This window comes from Triticum aestivum, chromosome 2A (genome assembly GCF_018294505.1).
Source record: "Triticum aestivum cultivar Chinese Spring chromosome 2A, IWGSC CS RefSeq v2.1, whole genome shotgun sequence".
In the NCBI taxonomy this organism is placed as follows: Eukaryota; Viridiplantae; Streptophyta; class Magnoliopsida; order Poales; family Poaceae; genus Triticum; species Triticum aestivum.
Window position 1 is genome coordinate 577,739,045 of NC_057797.1, and position 13,066 is coordinate 577,752,110.

The 13,066-nt window shown below is 44.5% G+C and overlaps 1 pseudogene; it reads right to left on the bottom strand.

Moving 5' to 3' along the window:
- Positions 1-472: 472 nt before the first annotated feature.
- Positions 473-5,168, bottom strand: LOC123185617 (NAC domain-containing protein 2-like; annotated as a pseudogene).
- Between the last annotated feature and the right edge of the window lie 7,898 nt (positions 5,169-13,066).

Genomic DNA, 13,066 nt, shown 5'->3' on the forward strand with positions numbered 1-13,066 from the left:
GTTCCCTGGTGCATTGCTAATGTTCCATTTGTTTTTATGATGTTGAAGAGTAAGCGTTCAAGGATATTTTTGTGCTATATGAAAAATGCTCTGGCTAAAGTAATTATAACCACAAGTGGCAAACCGAGGGCTCTAAACGCCCATGGACGCATCCAGACACATCCATGAACAGTGACCGGACAATACATAAAATTTGTCCTTCACAATTGGATCATCAAACCGAAACCTCAAATCCATATTATTCTCATGCAACGTACCTATGTAACTAAACACATGTCATCGGACTACCAAAAATACGCAGCCTACCCTGTCAGGCTGCCCAAATTTCTTTTTTGGGAAAATATGCTACAAGGGCAGCGGTTGGTGGGTTTTTTTTTGGTTCAAAACCGTATAAAACGGCTAGGCCCTAAAATAGGGCTGCCATTGAAGATACTCTAACAAGACGTCATCTGTAAGAGTTGTACATTAGATGTAAGTTTATTTTGTACTGATAAGTTTCAAACACTTTTGAGGAACAAACTATTGTTTATCAGTTTCATGGCTATGCAATTGGGAGCGATGCTCCTACATTTGAAGAAAAAAATTGTCTGGTACTACCGCAAACAGTAAACATAGCCAAGCTACACTCATCGGCAAGCTCCAGGATTATAAGAAAAATTTTCTCGGACATGCATCGCTCATGCACAGATATACAGTACAAAACATGCTACATCACGAGAAAAACCAGCCTCTTCTCGTTGGGCCGCTGCATCAAAACCCCTCCCCCCAGAAGATGTCCTGTGACCTGAACTGCAAGTCCTGCTGTAAACACACACGAGACAAGGAGATGAGTCATGAGAATTGAGAAATATGCACCAGAAAACGCGGTGGTACTCGGTGCACTTACGGGGAAGATATTCGGAGGCATTCCGAGGTCGGGGAACCCCTGAAGTGCCTCCGCGTCAAGAGGCAGGGCCTGCCCCTCAGGGTCAGGGTAGGCGGCGTCCAGGGTTCCGCCGTGTGGCAAGCATTCATCTAGGCCAGACAGTGGCGCATTCTCCAGGGCATTCGAATACGATGAGGTTCCAGCAAACCAAGAGGCCATATGGGAGAAACCCGGAGTCATTCTGGGGTCGGGCAACCCCTGAAGAGCGTCCAGGCCAAGAGGAAAAAGTTGCATCTCAGGGTACACGGAGTCCGGGGTTGCACCGCGTGACGGGCGTTCATCCGGGCCAGATAGCGCTGCGTGCTCTTCCTGCCACAATCGCAGCGGTAACATGAATGACAGTGAAATGAAGGAGTTATAAGTTATAACAGTTTACAAGGTCACCCACAAAAAAACATTTTACAAGGTGACAACACAATACTTGAGGGGGTTATCTTAGTAGCAGAAAAAGTAAAATGCATGTCCTATTTAAGACATGATTTGGGTTCATGGAAAGACTGGCACACAAGCTCAAAGGTTTATTATAGTAATCAGGTAATGAAGGAGTTTGAAGGCTTGATAATATGCGGTATTACTCTAAGTTGTTAAGCATTGATCTTTGTATGGAACTAAAAGCTTCTGATATTTTTGTGAGACTGTTGGATGCACTCTTACCATGCAGAGAAATTTTTCATGTATAGTAGGAGTATATTGTTATTTTTGTACAGTATATTTTTTTCAAAAGGAGGATAACCTCCCGGCCTCTACATCGAGTTTGTACAGTATATAGCATCTGTACTACATGAACCTACAGTTGAGAATAAACTGTTCAAACGGTGGGATCCTAGTATTGCAAGGCATTGTTTCAGGGGCTCCCAATAATTCATCCACAGATCAATATTATTGATCCTTACTCTATAATTCTACAAGCCAAAGTATTTTATAACATGGTCCATAAAGTTAGACAAAAGCTTTCACAAAGTTGATGACAGTTTCATTGGTCAATGAAGATTTACCTGATTCTGCTCGGTTCTGGATGGGCTACTGTTTGGGGGACGAGGAAGCGGAGGGTATGTCATTGGGGTTGTAGTATCGATTTCCCCAGCAAATGGATCAGATTCTTCATTAACAGGGCACATTACAGGCTGCTCATCTTTCTTTGACTGATAAAAGACTTTGGAAACAACAGGCTCCCCGTGCTTTTCATCTTGATCTACCCCAAGGTGATACTGATGCATCGTCCAATTAGTTTTTGTACGCGAGGTGATACCGTCTTTCCTAGAACGCATCATAAGAACCAATATTTTCTTCCACCCTTTTATGACACCGTTCTTATCTGAGATTTCTTTGGATTTTCCAGTTTTCTGCCATCTGAAATGCACATCACGAACAACATGGTCACTGTTGCTAATCTTGCGACGCTTGCGCTGGCCAACATCGTATGCATTTGATATTTTATGGAAGAAATGACTCTTTCTCCCATCCATCTTGGTACCTACAGGGGTATATGAGTTAACTAACCAAGAATTACTCTGAATAGTCTGAGCTAGCTATTTAATTTAGAAGGCCATGATAATAACAAGTCTAAAATAAGAAACATGTACCAGGGAGATTTTCAGGATGTGTATAGCAGATTCCTTCAGCCTCCTCTATGGTTGGAATAAAATCATCTATTAGGTTATGGGACGGTGCCCTGCCAACCTTTCCTTCTAAATGTTCAAGCAGTTCGAGACCGGTTGGATCAAATTTAACACCAGCGGGGAGTCCTGGCCACTGTGATAAGAGCTGCAATACAAAGCATGAAGTGCCACCACAAGATTCCAAGAAATCATGATATTTTTAATGGTTGGAAACTAGAAGAGGACCGAGAATAAAAGTAAATGCAAGAGTCATGTTAAATAGTTAATGGTACTTACATCAATGTGGTATTTGCAGTTTGGGCACTCAATCTGGCTAGGCGGGGGATGAGTTGGGTTTCTTATCACCGCAACAATTGTCGTGACCAATGAACTGATGAATCTGTGAGATAAATCTATTTTAGTAATCATCTTTTGATGCCTAACAGTTAACAAATTTAATCAACAAAACATAATAAATGTAGCAACTAAGCTAAATGGATACATATGAGATAACTTTTACACAAACAGGCATCTATCTCAGTTCTAGGTTCAATCATAGGATATTAACATAGGATATTAACTGACGTAAACATATTTAAAGGGAAACGCTAATTCTCTGCCGGCTGATCGCGTGGAGAGTTCCGCCACCCGCGCAACTGTTGGATCGCCTTGATCCATGCGCTGTCACGCACGCTCGCACACAGCCTGTTATTTCCCTTGCCTACCACGTATCACTTTACTTCATCTTGCAACAACAACGGCATTGCAAACCATAGCGGCGAACGACCACTGCAACTTAGACAAGCTTTTGCCACATCAGCTCTGTTGCAAAAATACTGCAACAAAACCTCTGTTGTAAAAAAAATCTACGACAAGAACTCTGTTACAAAAAAGTCCCATGACACAACCTATGTTGCAAGAAATATATCTGCAACATAACCTTTGTTGTAAATGTTTCTGCAACAAGACCTTTGTTGCGAAGTAGGGGGAGACTTTGAGCCACTGGATTGTGCCACATCCAACGACTCGTGAGGCGGCAGATCTTTTTAAAAGATCCGCGGGCCAACGCGTAGCTGCCCCCATATTTAAAGCCAACGAATCAAGGATATTCATGTTCACTAACTCGAAGAAAAATCATAGGAATGAAGATATAATTAATTATGTACAAATTATGATAAATTTGATAGATTAACACTTGTTTGCAAATCTTTTTCCTTGCATTGCTATTTTCAACGTATTTAGCCAGAGACAAAAATATAAATTCAATTGCATTGTTATGTTTCAGAAGAAACAGGAGAGTACGTAACGCAGAGCAAGCCCATTGATCTGCACAGCCAATGATTTAAACAACAAGCAACATATCGAATGATGATCAGGTTGGCAGAGTGTCACCGACAGTTTGCAGCGAGCAGCAGTGGAATCTATGGCGCTCCCGTTAAACCTGCAGCAAACAGAAACCTGAATAAGTTAAATCCTGAATCAGCAAACATTAAACAGCGAGGCTAAGCAGAAGAGTTGTGAATAAGTTTTCGCTGGCAGATAGAGATGGAGGGCCCAACAGCGAACATGTTCGAGATGGCACACAGGCAAGTCGATGATCCAACAGCACAAATCTGCAATTTCTCTACCCCCGTCATCTTACTCCTTGGCCGCTACCACTACCAGGGCCGAGAGCTTGTAACAACAGAAGCATCTTCGCTGTGACCAGAGCAGTCTCCACTAAACAGAACAGAGCAAAACGGAACAGAACCCTTGTCTGCTTCCTCCTCCACCACCACCTCAAGCAGATCGTGAAACCCCTGCACCGCCGCTGCGACGACGAGTAAAACCGGGCCGGATTCACGACGGCGGCGCGGAGGCGCTCACGACATCTCGGCTTTCGTCTTCTTTTTCCCGAGAACTTCACTGCTTCCTTCGAGATGAAGACCCCTCCGCCGCCATCGTAGTCCCAAAAAGGAAAAACCGCACCGCCACTGCAACTACGAGGGAAACCTGGCCGGAATCACGTCGGCGGCGTCACACTGGGCTGCTCTGCTCTCCGACGATCTCACTCATCGCTCCCTCAAACTGACATCTCCTCTGCCACGCGCTCAAGCTAAGGTTATCAGCATCCGGCCTCCTCCAAAACCACGCACCCGAATCCACCACTCGCCGAACAATCGCGACGCCCCTCCGGATGAAGCCGAAACCCAGCCCCCTCAAGACACAGATAATACCCCCAGACCGCGTGCGTGAGAAGATAAAACAAACAAGATCCAGAGCAGCAGAAAAAAGAAAAAAAAAAGGACAGAGAGGACGAGCGGAGAGTTGGAGACCAGAAACAGAGGCCGACGCGGCGTACTTACGCTGCCGATGCCATGGCGGGCGCACGGCTGCGCCGCGACGGCAGGATTGGGGATGGCGGTGAGAAACTTGAGAGCGGAACGGGGAGCGAGAACCGAGAAGAGAGGAGTGTGCGAGGAGGAGCAGGCAGGGGGGAAGTGTCCGAGCCTGCGGTGTGCGCGGCACTAAATAGGCGACGGCTGAGAAGACGCGGACCGGGACCACCGGCGCCTGTGGGAAATGTTTTGTCCACTGCAGCAAGCAAACCCCCCCTGCTCTGTAGGCTCGGGAGGGCTGGGAGCTCCTGGGTTCGGTCGCTCCGCGGGAAACTGGGCTTGGACGTGGACTTGGTTTGCCATGGGTGTCTTTGCTTATTATTCTTTTCAACGAGAGGGAAACTCTGTGAGAAGCCTTTTGCGATCAGTACTTTTTTGCCTAATACTCTAAGAAATAGCAGTATGCTTTTTTTGACAGGCTAAAAAAGAGTAGTACTTTGCACTACAAGGGAGTGTTTTCATGACAAGAGAGGATTATCTATCTCTTGGTAAGCAAGGGAAGTGAGTTATACCATGGAATGAAAACAAGACTTTGTCCAATTCCCTCAAAAGTGGTCCATCCATACTACTTCATTCCAAAAAGAAGTTGCGAAAACTGCGTGCACCGCGCGGGGGGCCGGGGCGGGGGGGGGGGGGGGGGGTAGCCATCGCTACACGTGGAGGACCGAATGGGCGGGGCGAGGTTCGGGAGTAACGTGCGCGTCTTTAGGATCGGGGAGCGGGAAGACCGAAGCGGGTGCTATTTTTAGCAGTATATAAATGCATCCTGAAACGGACGCATGAGTGTCTTCTTTTGCGTAATTCACGTGGAACGTTTCATGCTTCTTTAGGGATAAGTATTCAGTAAAAACCTGAGTTTCCGTCCTCTTAGTGACAGTGATTTGTGCGGAGAGGCTCTGTAACGCTTAATGCGACTTTGCCGATAACCCCCTCAAGTGGTCGAGGCAGTGTGCTTGCAAAGTCTGATCTCACTTCGTCGCGACAAAAATCCAAATTCCGTTGTTGTTGTCTCCATGTGCCACTACTACTCATAAGAAGCATGTTGGTGTTGTGAGACCGGCAGTACCGTCGAGAGATGACAGATTTCTTCGAAGGGGATGCAAGTGACAAATCAAGATGTTAGCACATAAGACAGTCCGTTTACCCAGGTTCGGGCTCTCCCTAGGGAGGTAACACCCTTCTCCTGCCTCTGGTGATTGTATTGCATGATTGCTCACGACGGTCGATGTTTCTTGTGTTACAAGCTCGGACATGGCAGCGGACAAGGAGGAAGATGAGGGGTAGGTGAAAAATCCTAGGCAGATGGCTCTCGAATGCCATGTCCCTCTCCTGGTTCCTATCCTAGCTCAATTATATACTGGGTCGAGCTAGGCTTACATGAGTCGGTCCAGTCCAAGATGGGCTTACACCACTAGAACGGCCTGGACCAACCCTGTCGGTGCTCTCGGACTAGCAGTACCCAGGCCAGTCTGCCTGCGGCCCATCGTGTGGCATCGTCAAAGGCCCGGTATGGCCCAACGTCAAGACTTCGCGAGGGCCCCCGCCTTACGACGCGAACTACATGAGGGCCCCCCGAGGGCCCCCCATCGGGCGGTCTCCCGAGGTTACCTCATGAGGCTCTCCCAAGGGGCGGATACTTCTAAGCTCGCCACCTAGCCTCACGAGGCGCGTGGTGATGTAAGCCATGATGAGCGGAGCCAGGAGGGCGCCAGCGGGTGCAGGCAAGGACACTTTCCTCTTTGGTGCTAAGGAGGCAATGACATGCGCATAAGAAGCATGTTGGTGTTGTGAGACCGGCAGTACCGTCGAGAGATGACAGATTTCTTCGGAGGGGATGCAAGTGACAAATCAAGATGTTAGCACATAAGACAGTCCGTTTACCCAGGTTCGGGCTCTCCCTAGGGAGGTAACACCCCGCTCCTGCCTCTGGTGATTGTATTGCACGATTGCTCACGACGGTCGATGTTTCTTGTGTTACAAGCTCAAACGTGGCAGCGGACAAGGAGGAAGATGAGGGGTAGGTGAAAAATCCTAGGCAGATGGCTCTCGAATTCCATGTCCCTCTCCTGGTTCCTATCCTAGCTCACATTATTTACTCGGTCGAGCTAGGCTTACATCACTCGGTCTAGTCCAAGATGGGCTTACACCACTAGAACAGCCTGGACCAACCCTGTCGGTGCTCTCGAACTGGCGGTACCCAGGCCAGTCTGCCTGCGGCCCATCGTGTGGCATCGTCAAAGGCCCGGTATGGCCCAACGTCAAGACTTCGCGAGGGCCCCCCACTTACGACGCGAACTACACGAGGGCCTCCCGAGGGCCCCCCGTCGGGCGGTCTCCCGAGGTTACCTCACGAGGCCCTCCCAAGGGGCGGATACTTCTAGGCTCGCCACCTAGCCTCACGAGGCGCGTGGTGATGTAAGCCATGACAAGCGGAGCCAGGAGGGCGCCAGCGGGCGCAGGCAAGAACACTTTCCACTTTGGTGCTAAGGAGGCAAGGACGTACGCGGGTTCCCAAGGAATCCCTCAAAGGTTGCCATTCCGGTGCAACGAGACTAAGACCACGGATGTCGGGGCGAAAGTCATCACTGAGCCCACCTACGTGTCACGACCAGAAGCTTTGCAGGTGAAGACCACTGTTAGTCAGGATAGGATGTACTCATGTCCCCCTTGAAATTGGTCGCAGTGATATCCCTTCCCGCCTAGAGCTTTGGGGAAGAAGACCGAGGCCAGTATAAGTATAGGTTAGTCTCGACCGTAGAAGGATCGAGTCTTGGCATCCCTAGAGATCGATCCTAGAGCCCCCCTGAGGCAGTTACCCCTTGTATGAGTTCATACTCATCCTCCTCGCAAGGCAATCCACCACAAAGCAGGAGTAGGGTATTACACCGCAAGGTGGCCCGAACCTAGTTAATCTCGTGTTCCTTTCCTCTCCCGATCGCTCAAGCATGACGGAGCTAGGCGTGAGGCAGTGGGCAGCAAGCCATAGCCTAGCGGAGTCCTTCGCGCACACCCCAAAGTTCGAAACTTGTTTTGGGTCCGCGGAGTGATATGTCCATTTTGCATCATGCTTTTATATCGATATTTATTGCATTATGGGCTGTTATTACACATTATGTCACAATACTTATGCCCATTCTCTTATTTTACAAGGTTTACGTGAAGAGGGAGAATGTCGGCAGCTGGAATTCTGGGCTGGAAAAGGAGCAAATATTAGAGACCTATTCTGCACAACTCCCAAAGTCCTAAAACTTCACGGGAGCACGTTGCAGAATATATAAAAAATATTGGGAAAAAGAAGTACCAGAGGGGGGCCACCCACCATCCACGAGGGTGGGGGCGCGCCCTACCCCCTAGGCGCGCCCCCTACCTCGTGGGCCCCCTGGCAGCCCTTTGATGCCCATCTTCTGATATATGAAGTCTTTCGTCTGGGAAAAAATTATAAGCTAGCTCATGGGACGAGACTCCGCCGCCATGAGGCGGAACCTTGGCGGAACCAATCTAGGGCTCCGGCGGAGCTGTTCTGCCGGGGAAACTTCCATCCGGGAGGGGGAAATCACCACCATCGATCCTCTCATCGGGAGGGGGTCAATCTCCATCAACATCTTCACCAGCGCCATCTCATCTCAAACCCTAGTTCATCTATTTTATCCAATCTTTGTATCAAAACCTCAGATTGGTACCTGTGGGTTGCTAGTAGTGTTGATTACTCCTTGTAGTTGATGCTAGTTGGTTTATTCGATGAAAGATCATATGTTCAGATCCTTTATGCATATCAATACCCCTCTGATTATGAACATGAATATGATTTGTGACTAGTTAAGTTTGTTCCTGAGGACATGGGAGAAGTCTTGCTATAAGTAGTCATGTGAATTTGGTATTCGTTCGATATTTTGATGAGATGTATGTTGTCTCTCCTCTAGTGGTGTCATGTGAACGTCGACTACATGACACTTCACCATTGTTTGGGCCTATAGGAAGGCATTGGGGAGTAATAAGTATATGATGGGTTGCTAGAGTGATAGAAGCTTAAACCCTAGTTTATGAGTTGCTTCGTAAGGGGCTGATTTGGATCCATATGTTTCATGCTATGGTTAGGTTTACCTTAGTACTTCTTTTGTAGTTGCGGATGCTTGCAATAGGGGTTAATCATAGGTGGGATGCTTGTCCAAGGAAGGGCGGTACCGAAGCACCGGTCCACCCACATATCAAATTATCAAAGTATCGAACGCGAATCATATGAACATGATGAAAACTAGCTTGACGATAATTCCCATGTGTCCTTGGGAGCGCTTTCCTTTATATAAGAGTTTGTCCAGGCTTGTCCTTTGATACAAAAAGGATTGGGCCATCTGGCTGCACCTTATTTACTTTATTTACTTGTTACCCATTACAAATTATCTTATCACAAAACTATCTATTACCGATAATTTCAGTGCTTGGAGAGAATACCTTACTGAAAACTGCTTATCATTTCCTTCTTCTCCTCGTTGGGTTCGACACTCTTACTTATCGAAAGGACTACGATAGATTCCATACACTTGTGGGTCATCAAGACTCTTTTCTGGCGCCGTTGCCGGGGAGTGAAGCGCCTTTGGTAGGTGGAATTTGGTAAGGAAAATTTTATATAGTGTGCTGAAATTTACTGTCACTTGTTACTATGGAACATAATCCTTTGAGGGGCTTGTTCGGGGTATCTTCACCCCGACCAGTAGAGCAAAGAGTTGCTCAAACTACTGAACCTACTGAAAATGTTTACTTTGAAATTCCTTCGGGTATGATAGAGAAACTGCTAGCTAATCGTTTCACAGGTGATGGAACATTACATCCCGATTTGCGCCTAATATATGTGGATGAAGTTTGTGGATTATTTAAGCTTGCAAGTATGCCCGAGGATGTTATCAAGAAGAAGGTTTTCCCTTTATATTTGAAAGGAAAGGCATTGACATGGTTTCAGCTATGTGATGATATGGGATCATGGAACTACAACCGATTGAAATTGGAATTTCATCAGAAGTTTTATCCTATGCATCTTGTTCATCGTGATCGTAATTATATATATAATTTTGGCCTCGCGAAGGAGAAAGGATTGCTCAAGCTTGGGGTAGGCTTAAGTCAATGTTATATTCATGCCCCAATCATGAGCTCTCAAGAGAAATTATTATTCAAAAAATTTATGCTCGGCTTTCTCTCGATAATCGCTCCATGCTCGATGCTTCTTGTGCTGGCTCTTTTATGATGAAGACAATGGGATTTATTGGAAAGAATTAAACACAACTCTGAACATTGGGATCTCGACGAAGGTAAGGAGTCAGGTATAACACCTAATTTTGATTGTGTTAAATATTTTATGGATACCGATGCTTTCCATGAATTTAGCACTAAATATGGACTTGACTCTGAGATAGTAGCTTCTTTCTATGAATCCTTTGCTACTCATGTTGATCTCCCTAAGGAGAAGTGGTTTAAATATAATCCTCCCATTGAAGTAAAAGTAGTTGCACCTATTAAAGTTTAAGAAAATACTATCACTTATAATGATCCTGTTGTTCCTACTGCTTATATTGAGAAACCACCTTTCCCTTTTAGAATAAAGGATCATGCTAAAGCTTCAACTGTGGTTCGTAAGAGTAATACTAGAACACCTACCCCCTCTGAGCAAATTAAAGTTGAACCTAGTGTTGCTATGGTTAAAGATCTCTTGGCCGATAATATTGATGGGCGTGTTATTTACTTCTGTGATGAAGCTGCTAGAATTGCTAGGCCCGATACTAAAAATAAACATAGACCCGTTGCAGGCATGCCTCTTATTTCTGTTGAAATAGGAGATCATTGCTATCATGGCTTATGTGATATGGGTGCCAGTGCAAGTGCAATACCTCATTCCTTATATAAAAAATTATGCATGATATTGCACCTGCTGAGATAGAGGAAATTGATGTCACGATTAAGCTTGCCAATAGAGACACTATTTCACCAGTTGGGATTGTTAGAGATGTTGAAGTCTTGTGTGGGAAAGTTAAATATCCTACTGATTTTCTTGTTCTTGGTTCCCCACAAGATAACTTTTGCCCCATTATATTTGGTAGACCCTTCTTGAATACTGTTAATGCTAGGATCAATTGCAAAAAGGATGTTGTTACTATTGATTTGGGGGATATGTCTCATGAGTTTAATTTTGCTAAATTTCGTAGACAACCCCATGATAAAGAATTGCCTAGTAAAGATGAAATTATTGGTCTTGCTTCTATTGCCGCGCCTCCTAGTGATCCTTTAGAACAATATTTGCTAGACCACGAAAATTATATGTTTATGAATGAAAGAAGGGAAATAGATGAAGTATTCTTTAAACAAGGACCTATTTTGAAACACAACTTGCTTGTTGAAATCCTAGGGGATCCTCCTCCACCCAAGGGTGATCCCGTGTTTGAGCTTAAACCTTTACCAATATGCCTATCTTGATGAGAAAGAGGTATATCCTGTTATTATTAGTGCTAACCTTTCAGAGCATGAAGAAAATAAATTATTGAAAACTCTGAAGAAGCACCATGCTGCTATTGGATATACTCTTGATGATCTTAAGGGCATTAGTCCCACTCTATGCCAGCACAAAATAAAATTGGAGAAAGACGCTAAACCGGTTGTTGATCACCAACGACGGTTAAATCCTAAGATGAAAGAAGTGGTAAGAAAAGAAATACTAAAGCTTCTTGAGGCAGGTATAATTTATCCTATTGCTGATAGTCAGTGGGTAAGTCATGTCCATTGTGTCCCTAAGAAGGGAGGTATTGTTGTTGTTCCTAATGATAAAGATGAATTGATCCCACAAAGAATTATTACAGGTTATAGAATGGTAATTGATTTCCGCAAACTAAATAAAGCTACTAAAAAGGATCATTACCCTTTACCTTCTATTGATCAAATGCTAGAAAGATTATCCAAACATACACATTTTTGCTTTCTAGATGGTTATTCTGGTTTCTCTCAAATACCTGTGTCAAAAGAGGATCAAGAAATGACCACTTTTACTTGCCCTTTCGGTACCTTTTCTTATAGACGTATGCCTTTTGGTTTATGTAATGCACCTGCTACCTTTCAAAGATGTATGACTACTATATTCTCTAACTTTTGTGAAAAGATTGTCGAGGTTTTCATGGATGATTTCTCCATATATGGAACTTCTTTTGATGATTTCTTAAGCAACCTTGATCGAGTTTTGCAGAGATGTGAAGAAACTAATCTTGTCTTGAACTGAGAGAAGTGCCACTTTATGGTTAATGAATTTATTGTCTTGGGGCATAAAATTTCTGAAAGAGGTATTGAAGTTGATAAAGCTAAAGTTGATGCTATTGAAAAGATGTCGTGTCCTAAAGACATCAAAGGTATAAGAAGTTTCCTTGGTCATGCCGGATTTTATAGGAGGTTCATTAAGGACTTCTCTAAAATTTCTAGGCCTCTGACTAATCTCTTACAAAAAGATGTTCCTTTTGTCTTTGATGATGATTGTGTAGAAGCATTTGAAATACTTAAGAAAGCTTTGATTTTGGCACCTATTGTTCAGCCACCTGATTGGAATTTACCATTTGAAATTATGTGTGATGCTAGTGATTATGTTGTAGGTGTTGTTCTAGGACAAAGAGTTGATAAAAAATTAAATGTTATCCAATATGCTAGTAAAACTCTAGACAGTGCCCAGAGAAATTATGCTACTACTGAAAAGGAATTTTTAGCAGTTGTATTTGCTTGTGAAAAGTTCATACCCTATATTGTTGATTATAAAGTAACTGTTCACACAGATCATGCTGCTATTAAATATCTTATGGAAAAGAAAGATGCTAAATCTAGACTCATTAGATGGGTCCTCTTGCTACAAGAATTTGATTTGCATATTATTGATAGAAAGGGAGCTGAGAACCCCGTTGCAGACAACTTGTCTAGGTTAGAGAATGTTCTTGATCACCCACTATCTATTGATGATAGCTTTCCTGATGAACAATTAGCTGTCGTAAATGCTTATCATACTGCTCCATGGTATGCTGATTATGCTAATTATATTGTTGCTAAATTTATACCACCTAGTTTCACATACCGGCAAAAGAAAAAGTTCTTTTATGACTTAAGACATTACTTTTGGGATGACCCACACCTTTATAAAGAAGGAGTAGATG